Below are 22,128 nucleotides of genomic sequence, written 5' to 3'. Positions count from 1 at the left end.
CCTCCCCTCCACAACATAGAGAGAGCAGCTCCTCCCCTCCACAACATAGAGAGAGCAGCTCCTCCCCTCCACAACATAGAGAGAGCAGCTCCTCCCCTCCACAACATAGAGAGCAGCTCCTCCCCTCCACAACATAGAGAGAGCAGGCTGGCCTTTGTTCCTCCCCCCTTCCTCCACTCCCCCGCTGAAAGCTGAGCTTGTTCTTCAGCATTCTAGCCACTTCCCCTCCCACAGCTCCTCCACTCCACAGCGTAAAGAGGGAGCTACCTACATGAGAACACCACTAGATGTCCACCGTGAGCTGCCAGGGATGTATGGCCCCATGAACAGATATCCCCGCCAGGGGCCATGCTAATCTTCTCTGTATGTTCCAAGTTTAGTATGTGTGCTGCTGAAGCAAGCACAGACGGTTCAATGTCATCCAAGTCACTGAACGAGGAAGTGACGTCCTAACTGAAGACCCGCCTGACGAGTCATTGACAGATTGCATTTTAATTTTGATGCAAAAAGAACGTGGTGACAAGTAGGGGTGGGGGTCTCCTAGCGATTCATATCGATTCACAAACGTAAAAAATCGTTTCGTTTTTTATTTTATTTTTTATAACAATGAGTTTACTAAACTGCAAGAAAGACAATAAATGTCAAGGTTTTGATGCATTGGGATTTTTTTCTTCAACACTTAAATGCCCATCACAGTCAAATAGAAACAAGTAACACTGAAGAGCAAACTGGAATCAAATGTAAGCATATATTGAATAGAAATTTGATTAAAAATCGAAGAAAAAACACCTGAATGGAAAAAATCAAAAAATCATGAATCGAAAAGAACATGAATCGAAAGGATCATGAAATGGAAAGGATCATGAATGGAAAAAATCACGAATCGAAAAGATCATGAATGGAAAAAAATCACCAATCGAACAAATCGTGAATCGATTTTGAATCGAATCGCGAGGTACCAAAAGATTCCCACCCGTAGTTACAAGTAAATGATAATGCAGTAGACAAGGTACGCTGTTTCGCTGCCACATTGAATTGCCATTTGACAAATGCATTCCCATTTAAATTGCGGATTGCATTGCCACTTTGCACATTGAATCGGCACTTGAAAAAAGCATTTCCATTTGAACAAAGACTCAAAAAAAGCTTGCCAATATGAAATGCAATGTAATAAGCGTTCGTTCAAAATGGTATTCAAAATAATACAAGCTGCATTTTGACACGTTGAATTGCCATTTGAAAAATGCATAATATCTTTTTCATTGTGAGGAACGCTTCAAGAATTTACGCGTCATCCTTCTTTGCTCTGCGCCAGGGGCCAATGCTAATCTTCTCTGTATCGTTCCAATTTTAGTATAACCCTAACCCGCTAGCTCACTGACAACGACAATTACTGTTAAAGAATAAATTACTCACGATTGTCTGATTTACAGATCCGCCATGGCAGTGTTTTACGGAAGTTGGCGTCCACATTTGCATTACTGCTACTTCGGACAGTTCTAAATCGAATCTAAACTAAGTTGTCGTCATGTTTGACAAATACATTGTTGTTGGTGGCCAAGCATATTTTGAGGTCCTAGAGAGGCACAGGGGCCCAAAATGAGGAACGCTTCACGAATTTGCGTGTCATCCTTGCGCAGGGGCCATGCTAATCTTCTCTGTATCGTTCCAATTTTAGTATATGTGCTACCGAAGTAAGCACAGACTATCACCCTGGGGAAGCCCTATCTGTAGACCAAAACCTGGTCAAAACATCACAGGGGAGTCTCAGCAACTACACTCCCAAATTAGCCTTTCAACAGACACCAGATAACTATCTGAAACTAAGAAATGACTTGGCACAGAACGACGACAATCTTCAACTGTTTCTTTTATTGACTGCAGTTGAAGACTGTCAAATATTATGAGTTCACTACCGTCAACATAGACCAGTTGGCCAAGGGGACAAGTATGGCGCTGGTTTAGTCTTCTCTCAGAACAGGATTGGTTGTCCTGGGTCTCAACAGCGTTCTCTAACCACGATTGGTGCTCCGGAACAAAAGGATTGAGTACGTGTATTCTTACGTAACAGTTCTCCTCCCCCAGCTCCTCAACATAGAGAGAGCAGCTCCTCCCCTCCACAACATAGAGAGAGCAGCTCCTCCCCTCCACAACATAGAGAGAGCAGCTCCTCCCCTCCACAACATAGAGAGCAGCTCCTCCCCTCCACAACATAGAGAGCAGCTCCTCCCCTCCACAACATAGAGAGAGCAGGCTGGCCTTTGTTCCTCCCCCCTTCCTCCACTCCCCCGCTGAAAGCTGAGCTTGTTCTTCAGCATTCTAGCCACTTCCCCTCCCACAGCTCCTCCACTCCACAGCGTAAAGAGGGAGCTACCTACATGAGAACACCACTAGATGTCCACCGTGAGCTGCCAGGGATGTATGGCCCCATGAACAGATATCCCCGCCAGGGGCCATGCTAATCTTCTCTGTATGTTCCAAGTTTAGTATGTGTGCTGCTGAAGCAAGCACAGACGGTTCAATGTCATCCAAGTCACTGAACGAGGAAGTGACGTCCTAACTCAAGACCCGCCTGACGAGTCATTGACAGATTGCATTTTAATTTTGATGCAAAAAGAACGTGGTGACAAGTAGGGGTGGGGGTCTCCTAGCGATTCATATCGATTCACAAACGTAAAAAATCGTTTCGTTTTTTATTTTATTTTATTTTTTATAACAATGAGTTTACTAAACTGCAAGAAAGACAATAAATGTCAAGGTTTTGATGCATTGGGATTTTTTTCTTCAACACTTAAATGCCCATCACAGTCAAATAGAAACAAGTAACACTGAAGAGCAAACTGGAATCAAATGTAAGCATATATTGAATAGAAATTTGATTAAAAATCGAAGAAAAAACACCTGAATGGAAAAAATCAAAAAATCATGAATCGAAAAGAACATGAATCGAAAGGATCATGAAATGGAAAGGATCATGAATGGAAAAAATCACGAATCGAAAAGATCATGAATGGAAAAAAATCACCAATCGAACAAATCGTGAATCGATTTTGAATCGAATCGCGAGGTACCAAAAGATTCCCACCCGTAGTTACAAGTAAATGATAATGCAGTAGACAAGGTACGCTGTTTCGCTGCCACATTGAATTGCCATTTGACAAATGCATTCCCATTTAAATTGCGGATTGCATTGCCACTTTGCACATTGAATCGGCACTTGAAAAAAGCATTTCCATTTGAACAAAGACTCAAAAAAAGCTTGCCAATATGAAATGCAATGTAATAAGCGTTCGTTCAAAATGGTATTCAAAATAATACAAGCTGCATTTTGACACGTTGAATTGCCATTTGAAAAATGCATAATATCTTTTTCATTATGAGGAACGCTTCAAGAATTTACGCGTCATCCTTCTTTGCTCTGCGCCAGGGGCCAATGCTAATCTTCTCTGTATCGTTCCAATTTTAGTATAACCCTAACCCGCTAGCTCACTGACAACGACAATTACTGTTAAAGAATAAATTACTCACGATTGTCTGATTTACAGATCCGCCATGGCAGTGTTTTACGGAAGTTGGTGTCCACATTTGCATTACTGCTACTTCGGACAGTTCTAAATCGAATCTAAACTAAGTTGTCGTCAAGTTTGACAAATACATTGTTGTTGGTAGCCAAGCATATTTTGAGGTCCTAGAGAGGCACAGGGGCCCAAAATGAGGAACGCTTCACGAATTTGCGTGTCATCCTTGCGCAGGGGCCATGCTAATCTTCTCTGTATCGTTCCAATTTTAGTATATGTGCTACCGAAGTAAGCACAGACTATCACCCTGGGGAAGCCCTATCTGTAGACCAAAACCTGGTCAAAACATCACAGGGGAGTCTCAGCAACTACACTCCCAAATTAGCCTTTCAACAGACACCAGATAACTATCTGAAACTAAGAAATGACTTGGCACAGAACGACGACAATCTTCAACTGTTTCTTTTATTGACTGCAGTTGAAGACTGTCAAATATTATGAGTTCACTACCGTCAACATAGACCAGTTGGCCAAGGGGACAAGTATGGCGCTGGTTTAGTCTTCACTCAGAACAGGATTGGTTGTCCTGGGTCTCAACAGCGTTCTCTAACCACGATTGGTGCTCCGGAACAAAAGGATTGAGTATGTGTATTCTTACGTAACAGTTCTCCTCCCCCAGCTCCTCAACATAGAGAGAGCAGCTCCTCCCCTCCACAACATAGAGAGAGCAGCTCCTCCCCTCCACAACATAGAGAGAGCAGCTCCTCCCCTCCACAACATAGAGAGCAGCTCCTCCCCTCCACAACATAGAGAGAGCAGCTCCTCCCCTCCACAACATAGAGAGAGCAGGCTGGCCTTTGTTCCTCCCCCCTTCCTCCACTCCTCGCTGAAAGCTGAGCTTGTTCTTCAGCATTCTAGCCACTTCCCCTCCCACAGCTCCTCCACTCCACAGCGTAAAGAGGGAGCTACCTACATGAGAACACCACTAGATGTCCACCGTGAGCTGCCAGGGATGTATGGCCCCATGAACAGATATCCCCGCCAGGGGCCATGCTAATCTTCTCTGTATGTTCCAAGTTTAGTAAGTGTGCTGCTGAAGCAAGCACAGACGGTTCAATGTCATCCAAGTCACTGAACGAGGAAGTGACGTCCTCACTGAAGACCCGCCTGACGAGTTATTGACAGATTGCATTTTAATTTTGATGCAAAAAGAACGTGGTGACAAGTAGGGGTGGGGGTCTCCTAGCGATTCATATCGATTCACAAACGTAAAAAATCGTTTCGTTTTTTATTTTATTTTATTTTTTATAACAATGAGTTTACTAAACTGCAAGAAAGACAATAAATGTCAAGGTTTTGATGCATTGGGATTTTTTTCTTCAACACTTAAATGCCCATCACAGTCAAATAGAAACAAGTAACACTGAAGAGCAAACTGGAATCAAATGTAAGCATATATTGAATAGAAATTTGATTAAAAATCGAAGAAAAAACACCTGAATGGAAAAAATCAAAAAATCATGAATCGAAAAGAACATGAATCGAAAGGATCATGAAATGGAAAGGATCATGAATGGAAAAAATCACGAATCGAAAAGATCATGAATGGAAAAAAATCACCAATCGAACAAATCGTGAATCGATTTTGAATCGAATCGCGAGGTACCAAAAGATTCCCACCCGTAGTTACAAGTAAATGATAATGCAGTAGACAAGGTACGCTGTTTCGCTGCCACATTGAATTGCCATTTGACAAATGCATTCCCATTTAAATTGCGGATTGCATTGCCACTTTGCACATTGAATCGGCACTTGAAAAAAGCATTTCCATTTGAACAAAGACTCAAAAAAAGCTTGCCAATATGAAATGCAATGTAATAAGCGTTCGTTCAAAATGGTATTCAAAATAATACAAGCTGCATTTTGACACGTTGAATTGCCATTTGAAAAATGCATAATATCTTTTTCATTGTGAGGAACGCTTCAAGAATTTACGCGTCATCCTTCTTTGCTCTGCGCCAGGGGCCAATGCTAATCTTCTCTGTATCGTTCCAATTTTAGTATAACCCTAACCCGCTAGCTCACTGACAACGACAATTACTGTTAAAGAATAAATTACTCACGATTGTCTGATTTACAGATCCGCCATGGCAGTGTTTTACGGAAGTTGGCGTCCACATTTGCATTACTGCTACTTCGGACAGTTCTAAATCGAATCTAAACTAAGTTGTCGTCATGTTTGACAAATACATTGTTGTTGGTGGCCAAGCATATTTTGAGGTCCTAGAGAGGCACAGGGGCCCAAAATGAGGAACGCTTCACGAATTTGCGTGTCATCCTTGCGCAGGGGCCATGCTAATCTTCTCTGTATCGTTCCAATTTTAGTATATGTGCTACCGAAGTAAGCACAGACTATCACCCTGGGGAAGCCCTATCTGTAGACCAAAACCTGGTCAAAACATCACAGGGGAGTCTCAGCAACTACACTCCCAAATTAGCCTTTCAACAGACACCAGATAACTATCTGAAACTAAGAAATGACTTGGCACAGAACGACGACAATCTTCAACTGTTTCTTTTATTGACTGCAGTTGAAGACTGTCAAATATTATGAGTTCACTACCGTCAACATAGACCAGTTGGCCAAGGGGACAAGTATGGCGCTGGTTTAGTCTTCTCTCAGAACAGGATTGGTTGTCCTGGGTCTCAACAGCGTTCTCTAACCACGATTGGTGCTCCGGAACAAAAGGATTGAGTACGTGTATTCTTACGTAACAGTTCTCCTCCCCCAGCTCCTCAACATAGAGAGAGCAGCTCCTCCCCTCCACAACATAGAGAGAGCAGCTCCTCCCCTCCACAACATAGAGAGAGCAGCTCCTCCCCTCCACAACATAGAGAGCAGCTCCTCCCCTCCACAACATAGAGAGAGCAGCTCCTCCCCTCCACAACATAGAGAGAGCAGGCTGGCCTTTGTTCCTCCCCCCTTCCTCCACTCCTCGCTGAAAGCTGAGCTTGTTCTTCAGCATTCTAGCCACTTCCCCTCCCACAGCTCCTCCACTCCACAGCGTAAAGAGGGAGCTACCTACATGAGAACACCACTAGATGTCCACCGTGAGCTGCCAGGGATGTATGGCCCCATGAACAGATATCCCCGCCAGGGGCCATGCTAATCTTCTCTGTATGTTCCAAGTTTAGTATGTGTGCTGCTGAAGCAAGCACAGACGGTTCAATGTCATCCAAGTCACTGAACGAGGAAGTGACGTCCTAACTGAAGACCCGCCTGACGAGTCATTGACAGATTGCATTTTAATTTTGATGCAAAAAGAACGTGGTGACAAGTAGGGGTGGGGGTCTCCTAGCGATTCATATCGATTCACAAACGTAAAAAATCGTTTCGTTTTTTATTTTATTTTTTATAACAATGAGTTTACTAAACTGCAAGAAAGACAATAAATGTCAAGGTTTTGATGCATTGGGATTTTTTTCTTCAACACTTAAATGCCCATCACAGTCAAATAGAAACAAGTAACACTGAAGAGCAAACTGGAATCAAATGTAAGCATATATTGAATAGAAATTTGATTAAAAATCGAAGAAAAAACACCTGAATGGAAAAAATCAAAAAATCATGAATCGAAAAGAACATGAATCGAAAAGATCATGAAATGGAAAGGATCATGAATGGAAAAAATCACGAATCGAAAAGATCATGAATGGAAAAAAATCACCAATCGAACAAATCGTGAATCGATTTTGAATCGAATCGCGAGGTACCAAAAGATTCCCACCCGTAGTTACAAGTAAATGATAATGCAGTAGACAAGGTACGCTGTTTCGCTGCCACATTGAATTGCCATTTGACAAATGCATTCCCATTTAAATTGCGGATTGCATTGCCACTTTGCACATTGAATCGGCACTTGAAAAAAGCATTTCCATTTGAACAAAGACTCAAAAAAAGCTTGCCAATATGAAATGCAATGTAATAAGCGTTCGTTCAAAATGGTATTCAAAATAATACAAGCTGCATTTTGACACGTTGAATTGCCATTTGAAAAATGCATAATATCTTTTTCATTGTGAGGAACGCTTCAAGAATTTACGCGTCATCCTTCTTTGCTCTGCGCCAGGGGCCAATGCTAATCTTCTCTGTATCGTTCCAATTTTAGTATAACCCTAACCCGCTAGCTCACTGACAACGACAATTACTGTTAAAGAATAAATTACTCACGATTGTCTGATTTACAGATCCGCCATGGCAGTGTTTTACGGAAGTTGGCGTCCACATTTGCATTACTGCTACTTCGGACAGTTCTAAATCGAATCTAAACTAAGTTGTCGTCATGTTTGACAAATACATTGTTGTTGGTGGCCAAGCATATTTTGAGGTCCTAGAGAGGCACAGGGGCCCAAAATGAGGAACGCTTCACGAATTTGCGTGTCATCCTTGCGCAGGGGCCATGCTAATCTTCTCTGTATCGTTCCAATTTTAGTATATGTGCTACCGAAGTAAGCACAGACTATCACCCTGGGGAAGCCCTATCTGTAGACCAAAACCTGGTCAAAACATCACAGGGGAGTCTCAGCAACTACACTCCCAAATTAGCCTTTCAACAGACACCAGATAACTATCTGAAACTAAGAAATGACTTGGCACAGAACGACGACAATCTTCAACTGTTTCTTTTATTGACTGCAGTTGAAGACTGTCAAATATTATGAGTTCACTACCGTCAACATAGACCAGTTGGCCAAGGGGACAAGTATGGCGCTGGTTTAGTCTTCTCTCAGAACAGGATTGGTTGTCCTGGGTCTCAACAGCGTTCTCTAACCACGATTGGTGCTCCGGAACAAAAGGATTGAGTACGTGTATTCTTACGTAACAGTTCTCCTCCCCCAGCTCCTCAACATAGAGAGAGCAGCTCCTCCCCTCCACAACATAGAGAGAGCAGCTCCTCCCCTCCACAACATAGAGAGAGCAGCTCCTCCCCTCCACAACATAGAGAGAGCAGCTCCTCCCCTCCACAACATAGAGAGCAGCTCCTCCCCTCCACAACATAGAGAGAGCAGCTCCTCCCCTCCACAACATAGAGAGAGCAGGCTGGCCTTTGTTCCTCCCCCCTTCCTCCACTCCCCCGCTGAAAGCTGAGCTTGTTCTTCAGCATTCTAGCCACTTCCCCTCCCACAGCTCCTCCACTCCACAGCGTAAAGAGGGAGCTACCTACATGAGAACACCACTAGATGTCCACCGTGAGCTGCCAGGGATGTATGGCCCCATGAACAGATATCCCCGCCAGGGGCCATGCTAATCTTCTCTGTATGTTCCAAGTTTAGTAAGTGTGCTGCTGAAGCAAGCACAGACGGTTCAATGTCATCCAAGTCACTGAACGAGGAAGTGACGTCCTAACTGAAGACCCGCCTGACGAGTCATTGACAGATTGCATTTTAATTTTGATGCAAAAAGAACGTGGTGACAAGTAGGGGTGGGGGTCTCCTAGCGATTCATATCGATTCACAAACGTAAAAAATCGTTTCGTTTTTTATTTTATTTTATTTTTTATAACAATGAGTTTACTAAACTGCAAGAAAGACAATAAATGTCAAGGTTTTGATGCATTGGGATTTTTTTCTTCAACACTTAAATGCCCATCACAGTCAAATAGAAACAAGTAACACTGAAGAGCAAACTGGAATCAAATGTAAGCATATATTGAATAGAAATTTGATTAAAAATCGAAGAAAAAACACCTGAATGGAAAAAATCAAAAAATCATGAATCGAAAAGAACATGAATCGAAAAGATCATGAAATGGAAAGGATCATGAATGGAAAAAATCACGAATCGAAAAGATCATGAATGGAAAAAAATCACCAATCGAACAAATCGTGAATCGATTTTGAATCGAATCGCGAGGTACCAAAAGATTCCCACCCGTAGTTACAAGTAAATGATAATGCAGTAGACAAGGTACGCTGTTTCGCTGCCACATTGAATTGCCATTTGACAAATGCATTCCCATTTAAATTGCGGATTGCATTGCCACTTTGCACATTGAATCGGCACTTGAAAAAAGCATTTCCATTTGAACAAAGACTCAAAAAAAGCTTGCCAATATGAAATGCAATGTAATAAGCGTTCGTTCAAAATGGTATTCAAAATAATACAAGCTGCATTTTGACACGTTGAATTGCCATTTGAAAAATGCATAATATCTTTTTCATTATGAGGAACGCTTCAAGAATTTACGCGTCATCCTTCTTTGCTCTGCGCCAGGGGCCAATGCTAATCTTCTCTGTATCGTTCCAATTTTAGTATAACCCTAACCCGCTAGCTCACTGACAACGACAATTACTGTTAAAGAATAAATTACTCACGATTGTCTGATTTACAGATCCGCCATGGCAGTGTTTTACGGAAGTTGGTGTCCACATTTGCATTACTGCTACTTCGGACAGTTCTAAATCGAATCTAAACTAAGTTGTCGTCAAGTTTGACAAATACATTGTTGTTGGTAGCCAAGCATATTTTGAGGTCCTAGAGAGGCACAGGGGCCCAAAATGAGGAACGCTTCACGAATTTGCGTGTCATCCTTGCGCAGGGGCCATGCTAATCTTCTCTGTATCGTTCCAATTTTAGTATATGTGCTACCGAAGTAAGCACAGACTATCACCCTGGGGAAGCCCTATCTGTAGACCAAAACCTGGTCAAAACATCACAGGGGAGTCTCAGCAACTACACTCCCAAATTAGCCTTTCAACAGACACCAGATAACTATCTGAAACTAAGAAATGACTTGGCACAGAACGACGACAATCTTCAACTGTTTCTTTTATTGACTGCAGTTGAAGACTGTCAAATATTATGAGTTCACTACCGTCAACATAGACCAGTTGGCCAAGGGGACAAGTATGGCGCTGGTTTAGTCTTCACTCAGAACAGGATTGGTTGTCCTGGGTCTCAACAGCGTTCTCTAACCACGATTGGTGCTCCGGAACAAAAGGATTGAGTACGTGTATTCTTACGTAACAGTTCTCCTCCCCCAGCTCCTCAACATAGAGAGAGCAGCTCCTCCCCTCCACAACATAGAGAGAGCAGCTCCTCCCCTCCACAACATAGAGAGAGCAGCTCCTCCCCTCCACAACATAGAGAGAGCAGCTCCTCCCCTCCACAACATAGAGAGCAGCTCCTCCCCTCCACAACATAGAGAGAGCAGGCTGGCCTTTGTTCCTCCCCCCTTCCTCCACTCCTCGCTGAAAGCTGAGCTTGTTCTTCAGCATTCTAGCCACTTCCCCTCCCACAGCTCCTCCACTCCACAGCGTAAAGAGGGAGCTACCTACATGAGAACACCACTAGATGTCCACCGTGAGCTGCCAGGGATGTATGGCCCCATGAACAGATATCCCCACCAGGGGCCATGCTAATCTTCTCTGTATGTTCCAAGTTTAGTAAGTGTGCTGCTGAAGCAAGCACAGACGGTTCAATGTCATCCAAGTCACTGAACGAGGAAGTGACGTCCTAACTGAAGACCCGCCTGACGAGTCATTGACAGATTGCATTTTAATTTTGATGCAAAAAGAACGTGGTGACAAGTAGGGGTGGGGGTCTCCTAGCGATTCATATCGATTCACAAACGTAAAAAATCGTTTCGTTTTGTATTTTTTTTTATTTTTTATAACAATTAGTTTACTAAACTGCAAGAAAGACAATAAATGTCAAGGTTTTGATGCATTGGGATTTTTTTCTTCAACACTTAAATGCCCATCACAGTCAAATAGAAACAAGTAACACTGAAGAGCAAACTGGAATCAAATGTAAGCATATATTGAATAGAAATTTGATTAAAAATCGAAGAAAAAACACCTGAATGGAAAAAATCAAAAAATCATGAATCGAAAAGAACATGAATGGAAAAAAATCACCAATCGAACAAATCGTGAATCGATTTTGAATCGAATCGCGAGGTACCAAAAAATTCCCACCCGTAGTTACAAGTAAATGATAATGCAGTAGACAAGGTACGCTGTTTCGCTGCCACATTGAATTGCCATTTGACAAATGCATTTGCATTACTGCTACTTCGGACAGTTCTAAATCGAATCTAAACTAAGTTGTCGTCATGTTTGACAAATACATTGTTGTTGGTGGCCAAGCATATTTTGAGGTCCTAGAGAGGCACAGGGGCCCAAAATGAGGAACGCTTCACGAATTTGCGTGTCATCCTTGCGCAGGGGCCATGCTAATCTTCTCTGTATCGTTCCAATTTTAGTATATGTGCTACCGAAGTAAGCACAGACTATCACCCTGGGGAAGCCCTATCTGTAGACCAAAACCTGGTCAAAACATCACAGGGGAGTCTCAGCAACTACACTCCCAAATTAGCCTTTCAACAGACACCAGATAACTATCTGAAACTAAGAAATGACTTGGCACAGAACGACGACAATCTTCAACTGTTTCTTTTATTGACTGCAGTTGAAGACTGTCAAATATTATGAGTTCACTACCGTCAACATAGACCAGTTGGCCAAGGGGACAAGTATGGCGCTGGTTTAGTCTTCACTCAGAACAGGATTGGTTGTCCTGGGTCTCAACAGCGTTCTCTAACCACGATTGGTGCTCCGGAACAAAAGGATTGAGTACGTGTATTCTTACGTAACAGTTCTCCCCCCCAGCTCCTCAACATAGAGAGAACAGCTCCTCCCCTCCACAACATAGAGAGAGCAGCTCCTCCCCTCCACAACATAGAGAGAGCAGCTCCTCCCCTCCACAACATAGAGAGAGCAGCTCCTCCCCTCCACAACATAGAGAGCAGCTCCTCCCCTCCACAACATAGAGAGAGTAGCTCCTCCCCCCCACAACATAGAGAGAGCAGGCTGGCCTTTGTTCCTCCCCCCTTCCTCCACTCCTCGCTGAAAGCTGAGCTTGTTCTTCAGCATTCTAGCCACTTCCCCTCCCACAGCTCCTCCACTCCACAGCGTAAAGAGGGAGCTACCTACATGAGAACACCACTAGATGTCCACCGTGAGCTGCCAGGGATGTATGGCCCCATGAACAGATATCCCCACCAGGGGCCATGCTAATCTTCTCTGTATGTTCCAAGTTTAGTAAGTGTGCTGCTGAAGCAAGCACAGACGGTTCAATGTCATCCAAGTCACTGAACGAGGAAGTGACGTCCTAACTGAAGACCCGCCTGACGAGTCATTGACAGATTGCATTTTAATTTTGATGCAAAAAGAACGTGGTGACAAGTAGGGGTGGGGGTCTCCTAGCGATTCATATCGATTCACAAACGTAAAAAATCGTTTCGTTTTTTATTTTTTTTTATTTTTTATAACAATTAGTTTACTAAACTGCAAGAAAGACAATAAATGTCAAGGTTTTGATGCATTGGGATTTTTTTCTTCAACACTTAAATGCCCATCACAGTCAAATAGAAACAAGTAACACTGAAGAGCAAACTGGAATCAAATGTAAGCATATATTGAATAGAAATTTGATTAAAAATCGAAGAAAAAACACCTGAATGGAAAAAATCAAAAAATCATGAATCGAAAAGAACATGAATGGAAAAAAATCACCAATCGAACAAATCGTGAATCGATTTTGAATCGAATCGCGAGGTACCAAAAGATTCCCACCCGTAGTTACAAGTAAATGATAATGCAGTAGACAAGGTACGCTGTTTCGCTGCCACATTGAATTGCCATTTGACAAATGCATTTGCATTACTGCTACTTCGGACAGTTCTAAATCGAATCTAAACTAAGTTGTCGTCATGTTTGACAAATACATTGTTGTTGGTGGCCAAGCATATTTTGAGGTCCTAGAGAGGCACAGGGGCCCAAAATGAGGAACGCTTCACGAATTTGCGTGTCATCCTTGCGCAGGGGCCATGCTAATCTTCTCTGTATCGTTCCAATTTTAGTATATGTGCTACCGAAGTAAGCACAGACTATCACCCTGGGGAAGCCCTATCTGTAGACCAAAACCTGGTCAAAACATCACAGGGGAGTCTCAGCAACTACACTCCCAAATTAGCCTTTCAACAGACACCAGATAACTATCTGAAACTAAGAAATGACTTGGCACAGAACGACGACAATCTTCAACTGTTTCTTTTATTGACTGCAGTTGAAGACTGTCAAATATTATGAGTTCACTACCGTCAACATAGACCAGTTGGCCAAGGGGACAAGTATGGCGCTGGTTTAGTCTTCACTCAGAACAGGATTGGTTGTCCTGGGTCTCAACAGCGTTCTCTAACCACGATTGGTGCTCCGGAACAAAAGGATTGAGTACGTGTATTCTTACGTAACAGTTCTCCCCCCCAGCTCCTCAACATAGAGAGAACAGCTCCTCCCCTCCACAACATAGAGAGAGCAGCTCCTCCCCTCCACAACATAGAGAGAGCAGCTCCTCCCCTCCACAACATAGAGAGAGCAGCTCCTCCCCTCCACAACATAGAGAGCAGCTCCTCCCCTCCACAACATAGAGAGAGTAGCTCCTCCCCCCCACAACATAGAGAGAGCAGGCTGGCCTTTGTTCCTCCCCCCTTCCTCCACTCCTCGCTGAAAGCTGAGCTTGTTCTTCAGCATTCTAGCCACTTCCCCTCCCACAGCTCCTCCACTCCACAGCGTAAAGAGGGAGCTACCTACATGAGAACACCACTAGATGTCCACCGTGAGCTGCCAGGGATGTATGGCCCCATGAACAGATATCCCCACCAGGGGCCATGCTAATCTTCTCTGTATGTTCCAAGTTTAGTAAGTGTGCTGCTGAAGCAAGCACAGACGGTTCAATGTCATCCAAGTCACTGAACGAGGAAGTGACGTCCTAACTGAAGACCCGCCTGACGAGTCATTGACAGATTGCATTTTAATTTTGATGCAAAAAGAACGTGGTGACAAGTAGGGGTGGGGGTCTCCTAGCGATTCATATCGATTCACAAACGTAAAAAATCGTTTCGTTTTTTATTTTTTTTTATTTTTTATAACAATTAGTTTACTAAACTGCAAGAAAGACAATAAATGTCAAGGTTTTGATGCATTGGGATTTTTTTCTTCAACACTTAAATGCCCATCACAGTCAAATAGAAACAAGTAACACTGAAGAGCAAACTGGAATCAAATGTAAGCATATATTGAATAGAAATTTGATTAAAAATCGAAGAAAAAACACCTGAATGGAAAAAATCAAAAAATCATGAATCGAAAAGAACATGAATGGAAAAAAATCACCAATCGAACAAATCGTGAATCGATTTTGAATCGAATCGCGAGGTACCAAAAGATTCCCACCCGTAGTTACAAGTAAATGATAATGCAGTAGACAAGGTACGCTGTTTCGCTGCCACATTGAATTGCCATTTGACAAATGCATTTGCATTACTGCTACTTCGGACAGTTCTAAATCGAATCTAAACTAAGTTGTCGTCATGTTTGACAAATACATTGTTGTTGGTGGCCAAGCATATTTTGAGGTCCTAGAGAGGCACAGGGGCCCAAAATGAGGAACGCTTCACGAATTTGCGTGTCATCCTTGCGCAGGGGCCATGCTAATCTTCTCTGTATCGTTCCAATTTTAGTATATGTGCTACCGAAGTAAGCACAGACTATCACCCTGGGGAAGCCCTATCTGTAGACCAAAACCTGGTCAAAACATCACAGGGGAGTCTCAGCAACTACACTCCCAAATTAGCCTTTCAACAGACACCAGATAACTATCTGAAACTAAGAAATGACTTGGCACAGAACGACGACAATCTTCAACTGTTTCTTTTATTGACTGCAGTTGAAGACTGTCAAATATTATGAGTTCACTACCGTCAACATAGACCAGTTGGCCAAGGGGACAAGTATGGCGCTGGTTTAGTCTTCACTCAGAACAGGATTGGTTGTCCTGGGTCTCAACAGCGTTCTCTAACCACGATTGGTGCTCCGGAACAAAAGGATTGAGTACGTGTATTCTTACGTAACAGTTCTCCCCCCCAGCTCCTCAACATAGAGAGAACAGCTCCTCCCCTCCACAACATAGAGAGAGCAGCTCCTCCCCTCCACAACATAGAGAGAGCAGCTCCTCCCCTCCACAACATAGAGAGAGCAGCTCCTCCCCTCCACAACATAGAGAGCAGCTCCTCCCCTCCACAACATAGAGAGAGTAGCTCCTCCCCCCCACAACATAGAGAGAGCAGCTCCTCCCCTCCACAACATAGAGAGAGCAGGCTGGCCTTTGTTCCTCCCCCCTTCCTCCACTCCCCCGCTGAAAGCTGAGCTTGTTCTTCAGCATTCTAGCCACTTCCCCTCCCACAGCTCCTCCACTCCACAGCGTAAAGAGGGAGCTACCTACATGAGAACACCACTAGATGTCCACCGTGAGCTGCCAGGGATGTATGGCCCCATGAACAGATATCCCCGCCAGGGGCCATGCTAATCTTCTCTGTATGTTCCAAGTTTAGTATGTGTGCTGCTGAAGCAAGCACAGACGGTTCAATGTCATCCAAGTCACTGAACGAGGAAGTGACGTCCTAACTGAAGACCCGCCTGACGAGTTATTGACAGATTGCATTTGAATTTTGATGCAAAAAGAACGTGGTGACAAGTAGGGGTGGGGGTCTCCTAGCGATTCATATCGATTCACAAACGTAAAAAATCGTTTCGTTTTTTATTTTATTTTTTATAACAATGAGTTTACTAAACTGCAAGAAAGACAATAAATGTCAAGGTTTTGATGCATTGGGATTTTTTTCTTCAACACTTAAATGCCCATCACAGTCAAATAGAAACAAGTAACACTGAAGAGCAAACTGGAATCAAATGTAAGCATATATTGAATAGAAATTTGATAAAAAATCGAAGAAAAAACACTTGAATGGAAAAAATCAAAAAATCATGAATCGAAAAGAACATGAATCGAAAAGATCATGAAAAGGAAAAGATCATGAATGGAAAAAATCACGAATCGAAAAGATCATGAATGGAAAAAAATCACCAATCGAACAAATCGTGAATCGATTTTGAATCGAATCGCGAGGTACCAAAAGATTCCCACCCGTAGTTACAAGTAAATGATAATGCAGTAGACAAGGTACGCTGTTTCGCTGCCACATTGAATTGCCATTTGACAAATGCATTCCCATTTAAATTGCGGATTGCATTGCCACTTTGCACATTGAATCGGCACTTGAAAAAAGCATTTCCATTTGAACAAAGACTCAAAAAAAGCTTGCCAATATGAAATGCAATGTAATAAGCGTTCGTTCAAAATGGTATTCAAAATAATACAAGCTGCATTTTGACACGTTGAATTGCCATTTGAAAAATGCATAATATCTTTTTCATTGTGAGGAACGCTTCAAGAATTTACGCGTCATCCTTCTTTGCTCTGCGCCAGGGGCCAATGCTAATCTTCTCTGTATCGTTCCAATTTTAGTATAACCCTAACCCGCTAGCTCACTGACAACGACAATTACTGTTAAAGAATAAATTACTCACGATTGTCTGATTTACAGATCCGCCATGGCAGTGTTTTACGGAAGTTGGTGTCCACATTTGCATTACTGCTACTTCGGACAGTTCTAAATCGAATCTAAACTAAGTTGTCGTCAAGTTTGACAAATACATTGTTGTTGGTAGCCAAGCATATTTTGAGGTCCTAGAGAGGCACAGGGGCCCAAAATGAGGAACGCTTCACGAATTTGCGTGTCATCCTTGCGCAGGGGCCATGCTAATCTTCTCTGTATCGTTCCAATTTTAGTATATGTGCTACCGAAGTAAGCACAGACTATCACCCTGGGGAAGCCCTATCTGTAGACCAAAACCTGGTCAAAACATCACAGGGGAGTCTCAGCAACTACACTCCCAAATTAGCCTTTCAACAGACACCAGATAACTATCTGAAACTAAGAAATGACTTGGCACAGAACGACGACAATCTTCAACTGTTTCTTTTATTGACTGCAGTTGAAGACTGTCAAATATTATGAGTTCACTACCGTCAACATAGACCAGTTGGCCAAGGGGACAAGTATGGCGCTGGTTTAGTCTTCTCTCAGAACAGGATTGGTTGTCCTGGGTCTCAACAGCGTTCTCTAACCACGATTGGTGCTCCGGAACAAAAGGATTGAGTACGTGTATTCTTACGTAACAGTTCTCCTCCCCCAGCTCCTCAACATAGAGAGAGCAGCTCCTCCCCTCCACAACATAGAGAGAGCAGCTCCTCCCCTCCACAACATAGAGAGAGCAGCTCCTCCCCTCCACAACATAGAGAGAGCAGCTCCTCCCCTCCACAACATAGAGAGCAGCTCCTCCCCTCCACAACATAGAGAGAGCAGGCTGGCCTTTGTTCCTCCCCCCTTCCTCCACTCCTCGCTGAAAGCTGAGCTTGTTCTTCAGCATTCTAGCCACTTCCCCTCCCACAGCTCCTCCACTCCACAGCGTAAAGAGGGAGCTACCTACATGAGAACACCACTAGATGTCCACCGTGAGCTGCCAGGGATGTATGGCCCCATGAACAGATATCCCCGCCAGGGGCCATGCTAATCTTCTCTGTATGTTCCAAGTTTAGTAAGTGTGCTGCTGAAGCAAGCACAGACGGTTCAATGTCATCCAAGTCACTGAACGAGGAAGTGACGTCCTAACTGAAGACCCGCCTGACGAGTCATTGACAGATTGCATTTTAATTTTGATGCAAAAAGAACGTGGTGACAAGTAGGGGTGGGGGTCTCCTAGCGATTCATATCGATTCACAAACGTAAAAAATCTTTTTTTATTTTTTTTTATTTTTTATAACAATGAGTTTACTAAACTGCAAGAAAGACAATAAATGTCAAGGTTTTGATGCATTGGGATTTTTTTCTTCAACACTTAAATGCCCATCACAGTCAAATAGAAACAAGTAACACTGAAGAGCAAACTGGAATCAAATGTAAGCATATATTGAATAGAAATTTGATTAAAAATCGAAGAAAAAACACCTGAATGGAAAAAATCAAAAAATCATGAATCGAAAAGAACATGAATGGAAAAAAATCACCAATCGAACAAATCGTTAATCGATTTTGAATCGAATCGCGAGGTACCAAAAGATTCCCACCCGTAGTTACAAGTAAATGATAATGCAGTAGACAAGGTACGCTGTTTCGCTGCCACATTGAATTGCCATTTGACAAATGCATTTGCATTACTGCTACTTCGGACAGTTCTAAATCGAATCTAAACTAAGTTGTCGTCATGTTTGACAAATACATTGTTGTTGGTGGCCAAGCATATTTTGAGGTCCTAGAGAGGCACAGGGGCCCAAAATGAGGAACGCTTCACGAATTTGCGTGTCATCCTTGCGCAGGGGCCATGCTAATCTTCTCTGTATCGTTCCAATTTTAGTATATGTGCTACCGAAGTAAGCACAGACTATCACCCTGGGGAAGCCCTATCTGTAGACCAAAACCTGGTCAAAACATCACAGGGGAGTCTCAGCAACTACACTCCCAAATTAGCCTTTCAACAGACACCAGATAACTATCTGAAACTAAGAAATGACTTGGCACAGAACGACGACAATCTTCAACTGTTTCTTTTATTGACTGCAGTTGAAGACTGTCAAATATTATGAGTTCACTACCGTCAACATAGACCAGTTGGCCAAGGGGACAAGTATGGCGCTGGTTTAGTCTTCACTCAGAACAGGATTGGTTGTCCTGGGTCTCAACAGCGTTCTCTAACCACGATTGGTGCTCCGGAACAAAAGGATTGAGTACGTGTATTCTTACGTAACAGTTCTCCTCCCCCAGCTCCTCAACATAGAGAGAACAGCTCCTCCCCTCCACAACATAGAGAGAGCAGCTCCTCCCCTCCACAACATAGAGAGAGCAGCTCCTCCCCTCCACAACATAGAGAGAGCAGCTCCTCCCCTCCACAACATAGAGAGAGCAGCTCCTCCCCTCCACAACATAGAGAGAGTAGCTCCTCCCCCCCACAACATAGAGAGAGCAGCTCCTCCCCTCCACAACATAGAGAGAGCAGGCTGGCCTTTGTTCCTCCCCCCTTCCTCCACTCCCCCGCTGAAAGCTGAGCTTGTTCTTCAGCATTCTAGCCACTTCCCCTCCCACAGCTCCTCCACTCCACAGCGTAAAGAGGGAGCTACCTACATGAGAACACCACTAGATGTCCACCGTGAGCTGCCAGGGATGTATGGCCCCATGAACAGATATCCCCGCCAGGGGCCATGCTAATCTTCTCTGTATGTTCCAAGTTTAGTAAGTGTGCTGCTGAAGCAAGCACAGACGGTTCAATGTCATCCAAGTCACTGAACGAGGAAGTGACGTCCTAACTGAAGACCCGCCTGACGAGTCATTGACAGATTGCATTTTAATTTTGATGCAAAAAGAACGTGGTGACAAGTAGGGGTGGGGGTCTCCTAGCGATTCATATCGATTCACAAAGGTAAAAAATCTTTTTTTATTTTTTTTTATTTTTTATAACAATTAGTTTACTAAACTGCAAGAAAGACAATAAATGTCAAGGTTTTGATGCATTGGGATTTTTTTCTTCAACACTTAAATGCCCATCACAGTCAAATAGAAACAAGTAACACTGAAGAGCAAACTGGAATCAAATGTAAGCATATATTGAATAGAAATTTGATTAAAAATCGAAGAAAAAACACTTGAATGGAAAAAATCAAAAAATCATGAATCGAAAAGAACATGAATCGAAAAGATCATGAAATGGAAAAGATCATGAATGGAAAAAATCACGAATCGAAAAGATCATGAATGGAAAAAAATCACCAATCGAACAAATCGTGAATCGATTTTGAATCGAATCGCGAGGTACCAAAAGATTCCCACCCGTAGTTACAAGTAAATGATAATGCAGTAGACAAGGTACGCTGTTTCGCTGCCACATTGAATTGCCATTTGACAAATGCATTCCCATTTAAATTGCGGATTGCATTGCCACTTTGCACATTGAATCGGCACTTGAAAAAAGCATTTCCATTTGAACAAAGACTCAAAAAAAGCTTGCCAATATGAAATGCAATGTAATAAGCGTTCGTTCAAAATGGTATTCAAAATAATACAAGCTGCATTTTGACACGTTGAATTGCCATTTGAAAAATGCATAATATCTTTTTCATTGTGAGGAACGCTTCAAGAATTTACGCGTCATCCTTCTTTGCTCTGCGCCAGGGGCCAATGCTAATCTTCTCTGTATCGTTCCAATTTTAGTATAACCCTAACCCGCTAGCTCACTGACAACGACAATTACTGTTAAAGAATAAATTACTCACGGATGTCTGATTTACAGATCCGCCATGGCAGTGTTTTACGGAAGTTGGCGTCCACATTTGCATTACTGCTACTTTGGACAGTTCTAAATCGAATCTAAACTAAGTTGTCGTCAAGTTTGACAAATACATTGTTGTTGGTGGCCAAGCATATTTTGAGGTCCTAGAGAGGCACAGGGGCCCAAAATGAGGAACGCTTCACGAATTTGCGTGTCATCCTTGCGCAGGGGCCATGCTAATCTTCTCTGTATCGTTCCAATTTTAGTATATGTGCTACCGAAGTAAGCACAGACTATCACCCTGGGGAAGCCCTATCTGTAGACCAAAACCTGGTCAAAACATCACAGGGGAGTCTCAGCAACTACACTCCCAAATTAGCCTTTCAACAGACACCAGATAACTATCTGAAACTAAGAAATGACTTGGCACAGAACGACGACAATCTTCAACTGTTTCTTTTATTGACTGCAGTTGAAGACTGTCAAATATTATGAGTTCACTACCGTCAACATAGACCAGTTGGCCAAGGGGACAAGTATGGCGCTGGTTTAGTCTTCACTCAGAACAGGATTGGTTGTCCTGGGTCTCAACAGCGTTCTCTAACCACGATTGGTGCTCCGGAACAAAAGGATTGAGTACGTGTATTCTTACGTAACAGTTCTCCTCCCCCAGCTCCTCAACATAGAGAGAACAGCTCCTCCCCTCCACAACATAGAGAGAGCAGCTCCTCCCCTCCACAACATAGAGAGAGCAGCTCCTCCCCTCCACAACATAGAGAGAGCAGCTCCTCCCCTCCACAACATAGAGAGAGCAGCTCCTCCCCTCCACAACATAGAGAGAGTAGCTCCTCCCCCCCACAACATAGAGAGAGCAGCTCCTCCCCTCCACAACATAGAGAGAGCAGGCTGGCCTTTGTTCCTCCCCCCTTCCTCCACTCCCCCGCTGAAAGCTGAGCTTGTTCTTCAGCATTCTAGCCACTTCCCCTCCCACAGCTCCTCCACTCCACAGCGTAAAGAGGGAGCTACCTACATGAGAACACCACTAGATGTCCACCGTGAGCTGCCAGGGATGTATGGCCCCATGAACAGATATCCCCGCCAGGGGCCATGCTAATCTTCTCTGTATGTTCCAAGTTTAGTAAGTGTGCTGCTGAAGCAAGCACAGACGGTTCAATGTCATCCAAGTCACTGAACGAGGAAGTGACGTCCTAACTGAAGACCCGCCTGACGAGTTATTGACAGATTGCATTTTAATTTTGATGCAAAAAGAACGTGGTGACAAGTAGGGGTGGGGGTCTCCTAGCGATTCATATCGATTCACAAAGGT

At 43.3% G+C, this 22,128-nt stretch overlaps 11 non-coding genes and 14 pseudogenes across 11 annotated transcripts; all 25 read right to left on the bottom strand.

Annotated features, from left to right (window-relative positions):
- Positions 1–340: 340 nt before the first annotated feature.
- Positions 341–404, bottom strand: LOC136941373 (U6 spliceosomal RNA; annotated as a pseudogene).
- Positions 405–1,595: 1,191 nt separating this feature from the next.
- On the bottom strand, positions 1,596–1,702 carry LOC136941366 (U6 spliceosomal RNA). The gene has a single exon (XR_010876509.1). It is a non-coding gene; the product is annotated as a U6 spliceosomal RNA (small nuclear RNA).
- Positions 1,703–2,447: 745 nt separating this feature from the next.
- On the bottom strand, positions 2,448–2,511 carry LOC136941372 (U6 spliceosomal RNA; annotated as a pseudogene).
- Positions 2,512–3,372: 861 nt separating this feature from the next.
- On the bottom strand, positions 3,373–3,487 carry LOC136941391 (U6 spliceosomal RNA; annotated as a pseudogene).
- Positions 3,488–3,707: 220 nt separating this feature from the next.
- On the bottom strand, positions 3,708–3,814 carry LOC136941365 (U6 spliceosomal RNA). The gene has a single exon (XR_010876508.1). It is a non-coding gene; the product is annotated as a U6 spliceosomal RNA (small nuclear RNA).
- A 746-nt stretch (positions 3,815–4,560) lies between these two features.
- Positions 4,561–4,624, bottom strand: LOC136941387 (U6 spliceosomal RNA; annotated as a pseudogene).
- Positions 4,625–5,820: 1,196 nt separating this feature from the next.
- LOC136941364 (U6 spliceosomal RNA) lies at positions 5,821–5,927 on the bottom strand. Its single transcript, XR_010876507.1, has one exon. It is a non-coding gene; the product is annotated as a U6 spliceosomal RNA (small nuclear RNA).
- A 746-nt stretch (positions 5,928–6,673) lies between these two features.
- On the bottom strand, positions 6,674–6,737 carry LOC136941371 (U6 spliceosomal RNA; annotated as a pseudogene).
- Positions 6,738–7,928: 1,191 nt separating this feature from the next.
- On the bottom strand, positions 7,929–8,035 carry LOC136941363 (U6 spliceosomal RNA). The gene has a single exon (XR_010876506.1). It is a non-coding gene; the product is annotated as a U6 spliceosomal RNA (small nuclear RNA).
- A 777-nt stretch (positions 8,036–8,812) lies between these two features.
- Positions 8,813–8,876, bottom strand: LOC136941386 (U6 spliceosomal RNA; annotated as a pseudogene).
- Positions 8,877–9,737: 861 nt separating this feature from the next.
- LOC136941390 (U6 spliceosomal RNA) lies at positions 9,738–9,852 on the bottom strand (annotated as a pseudogene).
- Positions 9,853–10,072: 220 nt separating this feature from the next.
- Positions 10,073–10,179, bottom strand: LOC136941361 (U6 spliceosomal RNA). Its single transcript, XR_010876504.1, has one exon. It is a non-coding gene; the product is annotated as a U6 spliceosomal RNA (small nuclear RNA).
- A 746-nt stretch (positions 10,180–10,925) lies between these two features.
- On the bottom strand, positions 10,926–10,989 carry LOC136941384 (U6 spliceosomal RNA; annotated as a pseudogene).
- A 713-nt stretch (positions 10,990–11,702) lies between these two features.
- On the bottom strand, positions 11,703–11,809 carry LOC136941360 (U6 spliceosomal RNA). Its single transcript, XR_010876503.1, has one exon. It is a non-coding gene; the product is annotated as a U6 spliceosomal RNA (small nuclear RNA).
- A 775-nt stretch (positions 11,810–12,584) lies between these two features.
- On the bottom strand, positions 12,585–12,648 carry LOC136941383 (U6 spliceosomal RNA; annotated as a pseudogene).
- Positions 12,649–13,361: 713 nt separating this feature from the next.
- LOC136941359 (U6 spliceosomal RNA) lies at positions 13,362–13,468 on the bottom strand. Its single transcript, XR_010876502.1, has one exon. It is a non-coding gene; the product is annotated as a U6 spliceosomal RNA (small nuclear RNA).
- A 775-nt stretch (positions 13,469–14,243) lies between these two features.
- Positions 14,244–14,307, bottom strand: LOC136941382 (U6 spliceosomal RNA; annotated as a pseudogene).
- A 713-nt stretch (positions 14,308–15,020) lies between these two features.
- On the bottom strand, positions 15,021–15,127 carry LOC136941358 (U6 spliceosomal RNA). Its single transcript, XR_010876501.1, has one exon. It is a non-coding gene; the product is annotated as a U6 spliceosomal RNA (small nuclear RNA).
- Positions 15,128–15,933: 806 nt separating this feature from the next.
- Positions 15,934–15,997, bottom strand: LOC136941370 (U6 spliceosomal RNA; annotated as a pseudogene).
- Positions 15,998–17,188: 1,191 nt separating this feature from the next.
- Positions 17,189–17,295, bottom strand: LOC136941357 (U6 spliceosomal RNA). Its single transcript, XR_010876500.1, has one exon. It is a non-coding gene; the product is annotated as a U6 spliceosomal RNA (small nuclear RNA).
- A 746-nt stretch (positions 17,296–18,041) lies between these two features.
- On the bottom strand, positions 18,042–18,105 carry LOC136941381 (U6 spliceosomal RNA; annotated as a pseudogene).
- A 708-nt stretch (positions 18,106–18,813) lies between these two features.
- On the bottom strand, positions 18,814–18,920 carry LOC136941356 (U6 spliceosomal RNA). The gene has a single exon (XR_010876499.1). It is a non-coding gene; the product is annotated as a U6 spliceosomal RNA (small nuclear RNA).
- Positions 18,921–19,729: 809 nt separating this feature from the next.
- On the bottom strand, positions 19,730–19,793 carry LOC136941380 (U6 spliceosomal RNA; annotated as a pseudogene).
- Positions 19,794–20,984: 1,191 nt separating this feature from the next.
- Positions 20,985–21,091, bottom strand: LOC136941355 (U6 spliceosomal RNA). Its single transcript, XR_010876498.1, has one exon. It is a non-coding gene; the product is annotated as a U6 spliceosomal RNA (small nuclear RNA).
- Positions 21,092–21,900: 809 nt separating this feature from the next.
- Positions 21,901–21,964, bottom strand: LOC136941379 (U6 spliceosomal RNA; annotated as a pseudogene).
- Between the last annotated feature and the right edge of the window lie 164 nt (positions 21,965–22,128).

The sequence above is a fragment of the Osmerus mordax genome, chromosome 3 (assembly GCF_038355195.1).
Source record: "Osmerus mordax isolate fOsmMor3 chromosome 3, fOsmMor3.pri, whole genome shotgun sequence".
Classification (NCBI taxonomy): domain Eukaryota; kingdom Metazoa; phylum Chordata; class Actinopteri; order Osmeriformes; family Osmeridae; genus Osmerus; species Osmerus mordax.
Note: the sequence above shows the minus strand (reverse complement) of the source record. Positions and strands in the feature narration are given on the sequence as shown.